We start from the raw sequence: 18,745 nt of genomic DNA, 5'->3' as shown, positions 1-18,745 counted from the left end.
ATTATTTGTACTGGTTAACTTGCTAGATGGTGGTTTAAAGGAATGGCTTTCTTAATTTGAGAGACAAAGGTCAAAGACGAGTAGTGCTGTGGCTGCTAAAACGTATATCATGAAGCACAAATTCTTTACTACATGCAGTGGAGGCCCATGGGGAGCAGGGGAGAGTGCCTTTAGTGTGTACCTGTGACATATTGCTACAGCATGACACTATTACGTTTTGAGTTTTAGCATTTTTAAAGAGGAAGTAATAGTTATGAGAGATGAAGAACACAGAATTAAGTACTGTAGTTATACACAGAAGGGTAATTTGGTTTTGATGTATTGGCCTGGGCCTGTTAACTAATAATACCAAATTTTAAGTAGCATCTCCCCACTATGAAGAAGAGGCAGCATCATTATTAATGTCTAAACTATAGTGTGTTTCACACAGGATTATGGTAAAGGTCAGGCCATGTTTCTCAGAATTAAAAGCTATTCTGAGCTATCGCATTCCTAATCAACTCAGACCTAAAGGTGCATAGCTCAGTTATAATGAGGCACAATGAATTTAAATAAACTGCAAGATACTGTATGGTGATTTATATGTGCATGGCAGTATCCTTTTAACTCATTAGCAGTGAATGATACTATGTGTTTGCAACTGTTTTTTGCTGTATAACTATTTTTTAATCACAATATTTCTTAGTAAAAGTGCCTCATGCTCCCATTTTATTTCTGTGACTGTAAAGCAAAGGCTAAGGTGCTCCTGGCATGCACCCAAGGATGAGTCACAGTGCAAAGAGACTGTCACTGAGCCACTCAAATAAATTTCACAAATTAACAATTTGTGACTGTGCTCATGTTTATGTTTTTGCAGTATAGAATTGCCATGGGGATTAGGAAAAAGAATTGAAGGTTATATAGAGGTTTGTGAATTATAACTCAGACTTATCCTTCCAGAGAATTTTAAAACAATATGTTGGATACAATGAACATTTGTTAAAATCAAAATGATAACAAAAATTAGTGAGAAATTGTTCTGCTTAATAACTTGTGTCTTGTTTACCAATTGCCCATTCCCTTAAGAACATGAGTTTTATAAGCAACATATTTCTATACATTTCTTGTAGAATAAATTGTATCAACTTCAGAGCTTTCTTTCATTTATCAAAATGCTTTTATTTCTCTATTGCTAGAGTTAAAGAACAACTTAGGAATGTATGACCAAATGTTCACTGTAGGGGTCAAGAAATAAAATTAATAAAATTCTCTTTATAGATGGCCCATTTAACACTGATTAAATTTAACACTTGTGCTGGCTCAAGTCTCAGTATTTGGCAAGCTGAGACAAAAGACGTTCTGTAAATTCAAGTACATTTTGGGCTAAATAACTTGAGCTACAAAGAAGACACTATTACACACACACACACACACACACACACACACACACACACACACACACACGCAGGTGCATGCGCAAACACAACAGCCAAACAACCAACCCCCCAAGAGAAAACCCAAATAAAAAATAATAAAACACAACCATTAATTGACTACAATATCCTAAAATAATTATGCCTGTTCCTGTCTAAAGTAATATTTTTATACCTTATATTGACTTGCTATTCCTAGATCAAGTTAATTTTAGCTAGGTTTTTGCATTTAAACAAGGATTTTTAAAAAAAAGTTGCAGAGGGTAATGACTGCTTTGAGTTTTACTAACTTTTTTTTCCCCTTCCCTTTTCTTATTTTTTTTTTCTTGTTGAGTAAAAACCTAGTAAAAACTTGACCTTACCATGTGAATTCCAATGTACGGTGCAAATCTTGCTAACTGCTCACTAATAGCTATTGACCTTTCCTTCCTTTGAGTGAGAGGTTTGACCTGGTTCAACATCTGTCCACAAGCAGCTACAGCTCAACCTTCTCTGAAGCGAGGTATTATATAAACTGAATGTTCACATGTTAAAGTCTAATGTGAGTGCATGTGGAGATAGGGTCTTTAATGAGACAATTAAGGTTAAATGCAGTCATGAGTATGTCCTAATCTAGAATGATGGTGTCCTCTGGAGGGAAAGAATTCAGACACAGATGCATTTAGAGGAAATATCATCTGCAGTTAAACATTCAACAGGAAGGTTTCCAGGAAGGTACCCAGCAGGAAGCAAAGGAGGGAGAACTCAAGAGAAACAGCCTCATGGATGTCTTTATCATGGACTCCAGAATCATGAGACTATGTGTTTATATTGTAGTTGTCCAGTCCTTGCTGCCTTGTGACAACTCCAGCAAGCTAATACAGCAAGCTCACTTCTGAGTTTCTGGGTAGAAGAGGAATGATATGTGGAGCTTGCAGCAGATTTTAAATCATAAAGAAGCATGTTCTGCATTGTCTGTCCCTTCACACAGGACAGAGCCCAACTGTGGCACAAGACTAGCAGGAAAAATTTGGAGCACTGAATGACCTCTAGCCATTCAAATCTGTCTAGAATGCAAGAGGAAAAGAAATGTTTGTTTAAGCCCCTGGATTCTTTACTCAGTCTGTATCACTATAGCTTAATGTTAATAAAACATTGTGGGATGAGAATGCTCTATATCCATTGTATATGCTCATTAACATGATGTATTATAACTATATATAGTCAGTAGCTAGCATTTGAAATTAAAACTATATAAAAATATAACATCCATATGTTCTGTATATTCTATTATAACACAACTACTATATTCATTGCAATTCAATTTCCATTATGGTTCTAAAAGTAATATATTCTGAATATGCTCTTGTTTTCTTTCTTTTTCTTGGCCATCATCAAAAGCCCTTTCTGAACTATTACTAAATTAACTTAGTACTTCTTGAAGATAATATAAAAGGCCAAGAATGTTGCATAATCTCCATTCTAAATCAGAAGGACAATGCCCACCCACACTCAGTACATGGGCACCTTTCAAGAAGTTTGGGATTTTTATGATTGTGTTCTACTATTGATAGTATTACTATTATCCAATAACTCATCACAAGTGGACTGTGAAGCTGAGACACGTGATGTTACAAGTTTACAGATTTCTGCATGTTTATTTTTGATGACATAATATGATTTTCTTCAGAAAGAAGGGAACATTGGTCATGACTTAGGAGATATAATAGCCATTCTTACTATCTTCTAGGCTTTCTAGGTGGTTTGTGCTTTTTAAAAGATTTTTATCACTATACAAATAAGATTTTAGATTATCTTTGAAGTCAGAATTCATCTCTCTTCCTCATATAGAATCAGTGCTTTTGTGTAATAGGTGTTTGTTCAAAAGTGTGCTTTAATGTTTAGAAATTAAGAACTGCAACCAACAGAATGATAAGCCTTAAATTAAATTGTGAATCAAATGCTATGTTATACTCTTATTAATCTTAATTTTTTCATTTTGACATTCTTGAAGTTAATTTCCAGTAGATCAGCCTCATAAAACCATGTTCTAAAGGACTTTTGTCAAGAGCAACAATGTAAAAATCTTCCTGTTTTCCTTTTCTCAATAAAGTTTAAGTTTAGCATGACAGAATGTTGGTAATTCTAGCTACTGGATACTCCATTGAGCCATATACATCTTGGATGTCTGTCTTAGGCTTTGAATACATTAGTATCAAAAGATGCTTCACATGCTGCCTAGTCCTGCAAATATGGATTTTTCTGCATCAAAACTACAACTTTTTTCAGTTGATAGCAAATCTTTGAAGATTAGTAAGATTTTTAAGACTAGCATTTCCCTCCTCCTCTTCTTCCTCTTTCTTCTTCTTCCTTGTCATCCTTCTTTTATTCTTCTAGAATGTATTCCTGAAAGTGAAGAGTGTAAATATTCCTGTACACTGTTCTGCTCCAATGTAAATCAGACAAGGAGACAACTGCAGGTGTCTCTTACGTTTTTATTGGGGGGGTTGCCTATTGTTTCATTCAGAAAAACAATGAACTGATCACACAGACTTAGCACATAAAAGTTTGTATTTATTCTTTGATTTTTGGAGCAGTAAATACACAATTTCCATTTTTTGATTTTCAGGATCTCAGAGAGTTCACTCTTTTCTTTCTTTCTTTCTTTCTTTCTTTCTTTCTTTCTTTCTTTTTTTTTTTAACTAATTTTAGGGTTCATGAGTAATTGAGCATAGTTCTTAGTGAAGAAAATGCAAATAAAATACTTGGTTTGAAAGGGCATGTTGATAAATGAATTATTTCTATTTTTATTTACCTTCATTCAAAGTAATTCATTTCAACTATGAGTGGAGCTCATTCTGTTCATAAGGAATTTCCTCTACCTTTTGCTCCTACTGACTTCTGTCTTTACCTTGTCATACTATATTTGATTGTAGTTTTTGTTGATATATTTTAAGTTGTTCACTACAAGTTTCCAATCTTTGCATTTTCTGAAAAATATATGTTGTGCTTTGGATAAGTGTCCTGTCATATTGTCCCTAAGGAGTTTAAAAATGTTCTATTTACAATATTTAAGAAATTAAAAAAGCTCAGATGGCCATTATAACATGAATGAGTAATAAAGATGTGATACAAATACACTATGTAATTTTCTTTAGCTGTAATGAAATATAAAACTTAAAAATGTCCAGATATAACTATTGAGTTGGAAAAGTTTATCCTGATGTAGTTAATCCAGACTCAGACAAAAGCTCTCTTTTGGATATGGATATTCCAAGAAACAGGAAAATAGCCTTGGGGCTGAGATAGCTGGAGGGGGAAAGTAGAAAGTGGATGATGTATAGTTTTAAAGGGAAAGTGGGATATTAAATAAGGGGATGCTTAAGGAGAGAATGGAATAGAAGAGCTTGGAAGGCAGCATACCTCCCATTAAGGATATTTGAAAAACATGCATATGTGATGGAGGATGTCTTTCTGTATGCTGTATGTATGTCTCTCTTATTGGTTTAATAAAACATTGAATGTCCAGCACTGAAGTAGGAAGTATAGGCAGGAAATGCTGGGAACAGGAGGACAGTGAGTAAGTCCTGAGAGCGAAGCCATGTAGCTACCAAAGGAGTAACATGCTGGAGCATTGCAGGAAAGCCAATGTATAGTGGCAATGTATAGTTTAATAGAAATGGGCTAATCATTAAGAGAGAGCTAGCCAATAAGGAGCTTGAGTCATCAACCAAACAGTTTATAATTAATATAAGCCTTGGTGTGTTTATTTGGGATTAAAAGGCTGTGGTAGTAGGCCGGACTGAAACTTCATCTTTATATATGGAAACCTAGTTTATAAACTATACAAATGTTTATTTTATTATATTTTTTATTTTACATGTCGATCACAGTTTCCTCTTCCTCCCTCCCTTCCTCCCTCGCTCCCTCCCTCCCTCTTATCCTCTCTTACCCCTTACATGCACCCTGACTACCCTCCCCTCTCATCACCCCACACCAATTCCACATCCAGGTGGGGTCATGTAGATCTGACCAGTCATTTGAAGTAAGGACTAGGACTTCTCTCCTGCTTCTAGGTTAAGGCAGTAGCCCTTCATGGGGGATGTGTCCACAAGGTCCTTTTGTGCACCAGGAATACATCCTGGTTCCACTGTCTGAGGTTCCTTAGACTGCTCAGTCCTTCTGACAGAGACCCATATTCGGGGCGGGGGGGGGGGCTGAGTCAGTCCCATGATGGATTTCCAGCTATCATTCTGGGGGGCCCGTTAGTTCCTCCTTGTTCAGGTCACCTGTCTCTATGTGTTTCTGCAACCTGGTCTTGTCCTCTCTCTCTGCATCTGGATTCTAGTTCGACTCAGTGTTTAGTTATGGGTGTTTGCTTCTGTTTCTAACAGGTACTAGATGAGGGCTCAATGATTGTGGATAAATTAGTTGTTGATCTCACTATCCGGAAAGTGCATTTATGGTAGCCTTTCCATGGTTGCTGAAATTGTTAGTTGGTAGCAGTCTTGTAGGTCTCTAGACCTTTCTTTAGGTTCAGTTTTCTCTTCAAACCAATAATGGCTCCCTTTTTTATGTTCGTTCTCTCTCTCTCCCTCTCCTTCTCTCTCTTTCTTTGTCACTCTCTGTCTTCTGTCTTCTGTTCTTACCCTGACTCAATCTTTTAGTCGCATGTGCTTTCCTCTCATTCCCTTCTCTTTCTCCAACTTTTCTCTCCATTCACTGTCCACCCACTTCCCATGTGCTCTGGGGGACGTCTCCCTTCCCCCTTTTGTGAGGGACTTTATATGAATATCTTAGAATACACCTTGTGTGCTAGTTCCTCTGGTGGTGTGGATTACAGGCTGGTGATCCTTTGATCTAGGTCTAAAATCCATATATTAGCCAGTACATACCATATTCCTATTTTTGTGAATGGATTACCTCATTAAGGATGGTTTCGTCAAGTGCCATCCACTTTCCTGCAAATTTCAAGATTCCATTATTTTTTTCTGCAGAGTAGTATTCCATTGTGTAGATGTGCCAATCTTCTTTATCTATTCTTCATTTGAGGGGCATCTAGGTTGCTTCCAGGTTCTTGCTATTACAAATAATGCTGCTATGAACATAGTTGAACACATGTCTTTGTTGCATGGATGTGGATCATTTGGGTATATGCCTAAGAGTGGGATTTGCCAGATCTTGTGGTAAACTAATTCTCATTTTCCTGAGGAACTGCCATACTGATGTCCAAAATGATTGTAGAAATTTGCACTCCCACCAGGACAGAGTTTAATTTGCAGTTACCTCTACGGGGTAAGAGTGGGTGGTGTTGCTGTATCCAGAATCCATAGATCATCAAATAAAAAGCCACTGTGAAGTAAGTATCCTCCCCTTGATAATTTGCTCAAAGTAGTCTTAGGTATTCCCCAAACCAACAGAAGCTATTGCCCTTGATTTTTATTGTCCAGCCAAACTTTATGGTAAAAATCTTATTCTTGAAGAAACCATATTATTATTATTTTTTGGTTGCAAGAATGGAGTAATTTTGATTTTGAAAGTTGACCCTGAATTGGAAGCATTCTCTCACCTCTCTCTCTCTCTCTCTCTCTCTCTCTCTCTCTGTGTGTGTGTGTGTGTGTGTGTGTGTGTGTGTGTGTGTGTGTGTGTGTGTGTGTGTGTGTGTGTGTGTGTGTGTATAGAGGCTGCTGTAGGAAAATTCACTGATTGTCTTTCTCAGCTCTTATACCTGTGAGCAACAATAGCCAGTCAAGATATGCCCATCTTCTAAGGGGTAACCAACTACTGTCTAGTCAAATGTCAAATTTAAGACCTGTTCCACAAGACAGAGCTAATAACTGTTACTGTTAAAACTATTAATATTTGCCTGGTTAAAGCATAGATCCAGGGGCAGAACCTCATGCTATTTTGTTGGTAAATGGACATAGATTAGTTCAGCTCTCAACACTCATCAGAGAAGCTTCTTTTTTTTTCCTTTTTTTTTTTTCATTAGGTATTATTTTAAACAGACACACAATTAGTCAACGTGCATATATTAAGCTTGTAGTGTTGTCAGCCCTAAATGGGATATCTGCATTATACTGTTCCCTACAAGGTTCAGTTACCACTGTGGAGAGGGAGTGAAAAGTTTGTAAGAGCCAGAGATTATGGAGCAAACTCTTTTCAGGACATGACAGATCCTACAGTAATCTTGGCTGCATACACAAGACTTGCATAACATTAAGCATGGGTGGAATCCTAGCATGGGTGGAGGGTGGTTGAGGAATCCTTATCCATTAAAGCTACTGACTTTGAGGGTTGCTTAGGGAGCAAGGATCAGTGTTCTTCAGGGATGAGGGTCCCAACTAGGTTTCTCATGCTTTGCTGGATGGCTCAACATACTTTTAGCACTAATTGGATTCAGTGACTAAAAAGAACAGTGCATGGAGATTGGAGGAACCATGAGGGGTATGGCAAAAATTGAAGTGGAGGGACAAAAGGTAGAGATTGATTAATAAAATAGTAAACACATGAGATTCTGAAAGATTAAGCTAAAAAAAAAGTCTAGTAGCTGCTAACATTAAAATAATTCTTGGCTTATAAATTGTATTTTAAAGAAACCTTAAAAATATATGACAGACAATTTGTCTTTGAGTTTATCTACAAACTTAATCATATCAGAGTTCCTCCAGACTTTAGAAGCTTATCTAAGTTTATGGAACAAAACTCACACCAAATTTATGTCAAAAGTCAAACTTACTTCATGGGTGGATAATGGTATGATTTGCAATGCAGTAATATGTTATCTTTTTAGAATTATCTTTTCTGCTAAGGTGACTAGATGATGGAAATGCCTTACATAGACATACGTTACTTCACATTGACAAATACCTTTCTTTTCAAATATGATAAATGAGTGACTAACATCCTGGTATGAAATAATACATCATGTGTATTATGACATGAGAGGAGTTGAGTATCATGACTGTTTCCAGAGGCTGAACTGGAAAGGAAAGGGAATGTTCGACAATGCTGAGACTCAATTATCAAATGTATACAGAAGCAACAAATATGCTTATGTGAATATTAAGTAAGTCACTTAAAATAAAAATATATGGTGATATAAATGAAACACATAAACAGTACTCATGAAATTGAAAAGACAATGGTTAAAAAAAAGTAGATGATAAAATTGAGTCCAGAAAAGAAAATCAAAAAATGTGTAATTAAATGTCCTATTTGTCTTAGATATTCTGTTCTTACCATTTATTAGAATAGACATTTTGATTCTTCTAATACACTAATAAATATGTTTCCCCTATTTCTCTTTTTGCAATTATTAGTATATTGATTATATAACATTCCATACCTCCATACCCCACTTTCCTGTCTTCTTTACTTTAGCACAAGCTTTCCATGCAAGGGTTAAACAGTTTTATAATAATAAATATGTAATTTGAAGAAATCATTTTTAATAGCATAGTAACAATTGAAAAGGCATTTTGTAGGTATTTTCCATGGCTATTTCTTCCTCCACTTACAGGGAAGCTCTGAATTTGCCCTCTTTTTCTCTGGCTTGGCTCACATCATCACGTTTCTGAGGCTTTCCCTGGCTAACAAGGATGCCCTTGCTATCCTTTCCTCTATGAAAGTCATATTCTGCCACATGGCTATATTTCATATTTATTATAATACTTATTACCACTTAGAATTACTTAACTATTTGTTTCTTTATTAAGTGTTTTTCCCTGTAAGTTCTGTGGGGTAGTGATATTGTTCACAATGCTCAATGCTGTTTCTGCCCAAATTAGGTTTGGTAATTAGTGCAGTCTCAATACTTAAGACAACGACATTTTTATTCATTTTTTACCTGAATATATTATTAATTAATTTCACCAATATTTGAATCAGTATCTTTTATTTCTACTAAAAATTTATTTTCTTTCTTTGCCAGTTAAATCTTATACATTCCACTTCTGGAATAAGTTTTGTTTGCAATTGTGTTTATTTTCTATTTTTTATTTATAACCCAGACCAATGAAACTACAATAAGTCTTATTATGAATAATTTATTTCAAAACATGAAGGTTATACAAGGAACAGACTTTATCAAAAGTTAATTTGTAGGATGAAAAGAGTTGCCAAGAACAATCACCAACTCACACATGCAGTAAAAAAGATTTGCCCCCATGAGAGGGCCTTCAAAGACATACTTTTAGGTATTGTTTACTACAACCACAGGCATTCTTTGCTTTGTTCTGCAGGTTGCTTAATATATCATTTAGATCTACATGCTTCTTTCTCCTGATATTTCTTTTATACTTTCAGATCCTGCCATGTCCATTCAAATCTAAAATTGTCTGAAACTATCTAAGTCACAACAAATCTGCTGTGTGAATAAAATCTTTATGGAGAGCTGTGAGGTTTCCAAGGCACATACATAATAGAAATTCAATATCACTTCATTTGAGTACAGACAGAACTACCAATAGCTGAATTTCAGAGACCCACAAATTGTGCTATGAAAAGAATGATTACAACAGAGAGCCAGGCCTAGTTGTGGGAGCCTGGAAAATGTATTCTGCTGTTAGCTCTGTGAATCACCGCAGAGTGGTGGGAAAGTAGAAAAAGATGCTCTGGAGATAAAAGTCATATTGGAAGTGACTAATATTGATTAATTTTTATTTTTAATCACTGTAGGGGCCAATAAAGATGGCTCCACTCCACTGTGACTAAAGGTCAGAGTTCAAAACTATCTTAGGTTGGTGGCTGCAGGATGTTTTGGCCTTGGTAGCAGATGTCTAAATAAAAGCAGACTTGGGCTCAGGTTTACTCTTGACCCTGAAGGTTGGATAGCAGGTGTGGCTACCAAATACCTGGAGGATTAAGGGATGTAAGTCTATTTACCCCTTATACATGATAATAGAAGTCTTCTGCCATTGTCCCCACTTTTGGTTGGGTACTTAAGGATGTTAAGAATAAACTAAGAGCACCCTCCTGACATCTATCCTGTGTCTCTTAACTCCCTTAGCTAGTCCTTCTTGGTCCACACTCCCCTTCTCAGGTATGAAACATGGGCTAGTCAGTTAGCTCCAACTACAGCCCCATAAAGACAGCTTCCCACATAATGGTGTAGCAACTTGGGGCTATAGAAATCACATATTCTCAGTGTAAGCTAAACTTAAATCCACAAAATGACAATCTACAAAGCAGGTAGTAAAGTGGTGATTTTTGCCATCTGTATTTTTAGCACCAACAAAATTGTTATCAAGAAATTCTTATATGTAAATTTAAAATATCATAAAATGTATGCTTAAAGAATTAAGGGTTAATTCCCCCCTATTAGTAAAATGAAGTTAGAAAAATTTCCATGTGTTTCTCAGCAAATGACGAAGAGAAGAAAATGAAAAAAATTTCAATAATAAATATTACATTTTATCTTTTAGTCTTTTGGAAAATGTCAAAATTAGCAAGGAAAATGCTAATCAAGATTAAAGTTATTTTAGGTAGTATTTTAGTTAAATGTGGTGAAATAAACCATTGGATTTTGACAATTAAGAACATGAATTATATAATGTTGAGTCTATTAAATTATATTTCTATAATTAACCTTGAAATTAAATTTCCAACTAATATTTTAATCTAGTATCTAAATTATAAAATAATTTAACATTAAAAACTCTAAGCATGCCATTTTAACAGGAAATTTTAAGTTAAAATAAATGGCCCTATGGTACTTCTTAATTGATTCATATATCATTTTCTAAAGAGTTAACTGAGCAACAGACTGCATCATATAAAATTTATAATTCTTAAAATTAAGCTAAGAAGTCATAAGTCATTGTTATAATTGATCTTTATTTAGGGTGAAAATTTCAATATCATACTTATCTAGTTTGGATAACTAGAACATCTCTGTGTACCTTAAACACAGTTATTTATTTATATTTCTAAAAGAAAATCAACTACAAATGACATATATGACATATATGCATAAAGCAATAATTACTGAGAACCTCTGTTAAGTTAAACATCAAATTTAAGTTTAATGATCCAGGAACTACTTTTGCGGGAGTGGGTACCATAATAAAATGATTTTAGATGGAAATGAATAGAAACATGAGACATCAGTTCTTTATTGATGTGTAATTGAGTACATTGACTGTTAGTGTTTGGATGTAGAATTACTTTGAAAGACACATACATGTTGATGTGATCCCCTGATTAGGAATGTTAGGAGCTGGGGACTTTGAGTCATCACATCTTATATGTTTTCACTACACAGATTCACCTGTTTGTGAATTTTCAACTTAACTGGCTATTGGGAGTCAGTGACAATTTTAGAATGGCCAATTAGAGGGAGCAAGTCATCTCAGATGTGCTTCTGACAGTTATATAGTGTTCCGCCCCCACATTGCTCCCTAGCAATCACCAGGTGAACAGTTTATTCTATCACTTACTTCTTGCCTCTGTGTTCTGCTTCATCACAGGCCTAAAGCAATGGAGTCTTTGATGATAGATTCAAATTTGTGAAACTGTGAACTAATAATTTGTCTATATCTGGAATAATTTTTTATAAGGTTGGCCAGCAATCAGTCAATACAGACTTCATAGCATTATCCAAGACAAACATTCCTGTCCTGTGTACTAGATTTTTCCAGAAAGTGCATAATATTCATGAGAGCAAGAGTAAGGACGAGGAGGAGGGTGGAAAAACTGTACCTTTTACAAATGGCGCCCACGTGGCTAATAGGAACTTCCACTTAAAATTTAACAAAAGCTTAAAAAAAGGTTTTAGAAACAAAAGAACAGAGACAAGCAAGGTTTCTTGGTAGCAGTATTTTTCTTGGTTGAACTCTGCTTTGCGAGAGACAAACAGATATTCGCGCAGCTCCTTTAAGGGAAGGTTCCTGACTCAGCATAAGCGGCAAAAAACCACACAGCTTTTAAGAAACTCTGGTAACAATTTATTGGTGTGTACAAGAGCTTGCAATGGCAGTGACAACATCTCTAAACCGGCAGCATGCAGAACAAGGCAGTGAGAACAGTTCTCAGTGCTCGCAGTAAAATAGCCGCAGCCATCTTTGGTAAATCGTAGCAGAAACAACAATGACATTCATTTTAGCAATGTTGTTGCTTACTAGATAAAAGACTCGTGGCTACAAAAAGATAAAGATTTACATTAAAGACAGATTCATATTAAGAAAACCTCTAAAGGTTTACAGTGTGTTTTAAAATATACGTAGGCTTGAGAGAGAAAAGAAATAAAATGGTTTTAAAAAGAGAGTGAGGAGCTGGGTGTGGTGGCACACACCTTTAATCCCAGAATTTGAGAGACAGAGGCAAGCAGATCTCTTGTGATTTCAAAGTAAACCTGGTATGCAGAGTAAATTCCAGGACAGATAAGAGTTACACAGAGAAACCCTGTCTCAAAAAATAAAAAATAAAAAGTAAAAGAAACAGAGTAATAATAAAGCCACGTAAAGATGAAAAGCTCAGAGAGAATCTGGTTATTGTATGCTATTGTGTTGTCTCTGCATTGTTTGACTGCTGAGAAAATAACAACAACTAATAAAGGAAATGCTGCTGGATTAATTCAATTTATGTATTTTAAAAATGCTTTGACTTCAACATTTAAGTTCAAGGACAAGTTACTGGGAAAAAGGATTTCTATTTTGTTTCCACAGAAAATGAAAAGCTGTGGATTCCTTGCAGACTAATGTGGTTTGAGCAAGCCAGACCCCCTGAAACAGCGTTCCTGGTGACACAACATTCAAAACAGCTTGAACAAGGCAGCTTTGCAGACTGCAGCCAGGTTTTTTGCATCTTCTTAGGATTCCCCATGACAGCGCCCCCTATCAGCAGGAAGTAGTTCAGAAAGAATGACGCCCAAATTCCCAAATATTGTTTCTAAATGTTTGTTTTCATTTAAATGGACTTGGCTATAAATAGTTAATGATCACAGCCAATTCTTTTTTAAAGGTAAAAAGGGGATTATGATATAGATATGGATACTTTGTTTTGGAATGGATTTTCATTTATTGATACAATTTAATGTCAATTTTGTGAGATGTATATTTCTCCTCTTGTTTAGGTATTGTGTTTATATAGCTCATTTAGAAATGTAATGTATAATGTAGTACAGATTATGGATAATTACCTATGATAGTCAAAGCTTAGAGTTAAGTTAGTTAGGTTTTTCAAGAAACACAGAGATGTTTTGAGATAGATAGACATTCTTCAAACCTTTCAAAGACCCTGAATATGGCATTTAAAATGGCTTAGGGTTTTTCTTGACAGTGAGACATAATTGTTCCTGGCAACACCGCCTGCATCAGAAAGGAAGATGGACATTGAAAAAACTCGTTATGGAGTTTACTTCCAATATGGCAAGACTAGCCATTTGGACAAGATACTGCTCTTGTCTGGACTGTTTGACTTTGTGCTATATAAACTGGACATGCAGGACCCACAGAAAAGTGATTGCTGATTCAAGATGGACATTGCTACAGAGTTCCTGCTTCATGGAAGAGTCTGCCAGACAGTCTGCAGGACACAGAGGAAAGTGACTGACAAACTGCCAATACAACAAGACAGTTTAAAGTTTCCTGCTTTGCTGAAGAGTCTGCCAGACACACTATGGCCTATGGGCTGAAGATGGAAGATTACCAAAGAACTTTGGGTGACCAGGCAGTAAGAGTTGTCTCTGTCATTTCTAGAGTTTATATATTATCCTTCTGTGGTCTTTGAAGGAGTTGAAGACAGATAGTTATAGTTATAGTTTTCCTTAGTTAAGCTTAAAGATAAGTTACATATAGGAATTTAGACTCACAAATATAAGATAGATAATAGAATAGTCTCTTTTAATCTTGCTAAATGTTAATGGACTAAATATTATTAACTGATTCTTATTTGATAACTGTTGTGTTATATATTTTGCTATGTTAAGGTTAAAACCCTTCTTTTTATTTAGACAGAAAAGAGGAGATGATGGGATATGTCATTCTGTATATGTTTCTCATACTGGTTAATGAATAAATCACTCTTGGCCAATAGGAAAGGAAGATAGGTGGGACTAGGAGACAAGGAGGAAAGAGGAAGTAGTAAGGAGGAGTCAGGATGGAGAGCCTGGAGAGAACAGAACCGCCATTCCTCCGCTCTCGGTAAGACCACGTGGAAATACATAGAAATGGGTTAATAATTAAGACAGAGCTAGCTGATAAGAAACTAGCACCTGGCCAATAGCATTGTATCAAATACAGAGTCTCTGTGTGTTAACTGGGGCTGGCATGGCGGTGGGATAAGACCAGCGGCGGCAGGCAGAAAAACCGTACACCTTACACTAGCCCCTTTGAGTGATGGAAGTAGGAGATGGAATCTTTGGGGGAGATGACTAGTTCTCAAGGGCAAAGATCTGATGAATGGGTGAGTACAGGGTCATTATGAAACAGGATCAAGGGAATTTCCATTCCAACATGGAAGGTCTGAGAAAAAGGCACCCTCTATTTCTAATAGAAGACCTATTGGCATCTTAATCTTTGAATTCTCAATCTCCAGAACTATATTTTATAAAACACTCAGCTTGTTATAGTGTTATTGCAGCATGAACAAAGGAAAAAATATTTTACAAAATTGATCCTAAGCAGAGCTGTTGAAATTATGCTTTATCAAAAAGAGAGAGAAAATGCATACGCCATGCTACCAAATATGGTAAACATAGGTCATACTTAATTGATATGTCATGTGTAATTAGTTATTTTTATTCAGTATACTCTACTTATCTATGAGTGCTTCTCATTATCTATAAGTATATTGACAACTTCAAAAGTCTGGTTTCTAGTTGTGGGTGTTTGCTTCTGTTTCCAACAGGTATTAGATGAGGGCTCCATGATGGTGGATATGTTAGTCATTAATCTCATTATCAGGGAAGGGCATTTATGGTAGCCTTTCCACTGACACTGAGCCAAACTAGAATCCAGATGCAGAGAGGGAGGACAAGACCATCCTGCAGAAATTCATCAAGATAGTGGACCTGAACAAGGAAGAGCTAACGGCCCCCAGGCTAATAGCTGGGAATCCAGCATGGGACTGACTCAGACCCCTTGAACATGGCTCTCAGCTAGAAGGCCTTATCAGTCTAAGGGACCTCATACAGTGGAACCAGGATGTATTCCTGGTGCACAAAAGGACCTTGCGGGCACATCCCCCATGGAGGGATACTCCCTTAACCTAGAGACAGGAAAGAAGTCCTAGTCCCTACTTCAAATGATTTGATAGATTTAGATGACCCCTCCTGGATGGCACCACCCTACATGTGGACTCGGGGGTAGGGAGGGTGTTCTGGGTGCATGTGGGGGGGGGGGGAAGAGGGAGGTAGGGGGAGAGAAGGAGGGCGAGAGGGAGAGGGAACTGGGATCGATATGTAAAATAAAAAAAAGGTCTGGTTTCTAAAATTTTCTTTCAAAGTTCAAAAAGAGGAACTACAACTAAGTGAAGGAACTAAAATCTGAGGGAAAAAGGAATTGACTCACACAATAGTTCCCCTGTGTGTTCTTTTATTCTTCTGCTGCTCTCTTTCTGTCTTGCTGTTCCTTTTCTGTATACTTCTCCATTTCTTTGTCTCTCAAATTCTCTGTTTCTTCTCTCTCTTTTCTGTTTCATTGTCTCAGCATCAGTAATTCCTTTCACAATACAATGTGAGGCTTGAGTTTCTCAGGGTCAGGAAGACAGATAACATTTACACACAGAACAATAAACTAAAATTGCCAGGAGAAAGTTTTAGCATCATTACTTAGGGCTGTAGGTCGAAGACGGAGGGTCTAAGTTTGATTTACACAAGAAACAAACCTAGCCTCAGTGGTGGCATGATGGGAGATGCCATTCTGTATATATGTTTCTCATACTGGTTAATAATAAAGCACTGTTGGCCAATAGGAAAGGAAGATAGGAGGGACCAGCACCTGGCATAATATCAAATACAGAGTCTCTGTGTGTTATTTGGGGCTGGCATGGCGGCGGGACAAGAGTGGCGGCCGGAGGAAAAAAACGTACTCGTTACAGTGGCACAGGCCAACAGTAAAGTTTACTTTTCCCTGAGGATGAGCAAATGAGCTGATTACCTTTGTCTTTGTCTTCTCAGGGGCCACAGGAGGGAGCAGTAACTCTCTGAGCTAAAATCTTGAGTTAATAAAATAAGGAGTTTGAGAATATTTTAGTGCGGGGTTAGTTTAGGTTATCACTTCTCTATCTGCCAGCGAGGTAAAGCTGAGGGTGTGCTGATATTTTTCTAACCATTTAGGTAGCTACGAATCAACAACTTTGGATGTGTAGTAATTCTATGTCCTTGGATATTTGGGAATGTCATAGGTGGGATGCTTTTCCCTGGGTCCTAAAAACTGACCAAAAGCCTGTCACTAAAGATAATTGCAGGAAGGCATATCTCTGCAATTACAATGGAGAGGGGAAACAGTTCTCACACATAGCTAAGGAATATAATCGGTAAACTATGACCTGCTAATGGAGAACAGGTGTTTACACATAACTAGAGACTGTAATCCATACAACTCCAAACGAATGGGAGAAATTGTTCCCAGTAAATGATCAAAAGCAAATTCCAAGTTTGTTACAGAAAGGAATAAGCTACAGGAAGAATCTTCAGCAAGACACAACCAATTCATTCTCGAGATTATATTGCCAGGTACAGTTTTTACTAGTTTCATCTATCAGAAGAATCCCTAATTCATCTGTGTTATCTAGTGATTCGAAGGCTGTATAATTACTGTGTGATCTTGCAGCTTGTAGTATAGGTTGTAGTTGTGATGACTCCAGGAACAATAACAATTGCCACTTATATTTTCTTGATGCTGAATGGTGATTTATATTATTTAAGGCTACCTACCTTTTCCAGAAACCCCTTAAATACTGTGTTTCTGTTGGAATCTTGGGTAGGTGGTCTCCATCCTACTTACCCTTTCAGTACAACAGAAACAACAATACATGCTTTATAGTAATCCTGTGGGAAGGATTATTCACTTTACACATTAAACCCCTTCTATCAGTGGTCCCCAGTAAATGCCTCATAATGTAACAAATTTCAATTAGAATTGCTCATAGTTTGGATGTATAATTATAGATACTTAGGTGTGTAAGGAGCATATTAACTCACTTATCACATCCATAATGCAACCTATTATTGCTTCTATTTTGCAGATGTGGAAAGATATATACAGACAATTCCTTGTTCATACAAAGCCACACTGGTCTTACGTGGCAAAGGTTCAAGTCCTCCTTCAGCATTTATGTATGTCTCCAGATAAAACTCCCATTTCTGAAACATGTTCCAGAGAGTTAGCTAACCTAAAATTCCACTGTTGAAGGGCCCTGTTGGTGAAACACCAGGTCAGCATCCTTCTAGATGCCTGCTGCTTCCCAGGAGTGTGCTGCTGTATAGTCATCAGACACTTTGCCTCCTTCTTTGCTAGTTTGGAGTAATCACAGAAATTTATAATACTTTCTTTTTTTTTTTTTTTTCCAGGTGCAAAAGGAAGTTGGCATTGGTGAAACTGGAGCGCTTTCTCTTTGACTGCCCTAAGCACCATTTCAATACACTACAGTTTGTCACTTTTCACTGCATCTTTTACTTTTCTAGATCTGGTCATGAATCAGTAATCTAAACTGCCCTTGAATAAAAAGGATCCACCTAACATACAGTCTTGCTGGGGATATGATGCTTATCATGTTTGCCTCCTTCGGAATTTTCACTTATCAGATCTGCCTTATCAGTGGCACCTATGTGCACCTGAATCTCAGTATTGACATAACTGAAATCCCATGAAAAGCTTGAATTCCTAGTTTAAATGTCAGCCCTGATGTTGTATCTTATTTTTGCCTCTTAAATTTGAGCTTTTAGTTTTTCCTTTTTTTCCCATTTTTATTTATTTATTTATTTTATATAACCAAGTCCATTTAAATGAAAACAAACATTTATAGACAATATTTGGGAATTTGGGTGTCGTTCTTTCCAAACTACTTCCTGCTGGTAAGGGGGGCTGTCATGGGGGATTCGAAGAAGATGCAGAAATTCTGGCTGTAGTCTGTAAGGCTGCTTTGTCCAGCTGTTTTGAATGTAGGATCACCTGGTATTCTGTTTCAGGAGGTCTGGCTTGATCAAACCATATTAGTCTGGAAGGAATCCACATCTTTTCATTTTCTGTGGAAACAAAAAAAAAAAAAAAAAAAAAAAAGAAATCCTTTCCCTCAGTTTTACTTGTGTATAATAATTATACACATTTCTAGAGCATGGGTAATAATTTGGTGAATACATAGAATGTGTAATGGTAGATGAGAGGAATAAGAGTCATCAGTTCCACACTTGT

The sequence above is a fragment of the Phodopus roborovskii genome, unplaced genomic scaffold (genome assembly GCF_943737965.1).
Source record: "Phodopus roborovskii unplaced genomic scaffold, PHOROB, whole genome shotgun sequence".
Lineage (NCBI taxonomy): Eukaryota > Metazoa > Chordata > Mammalia > Rodentia > Cricetidae > Phodopus > Phodopus roborovskii.
This window is presented reverse-complemented; position numbering follows the sequence as displayed.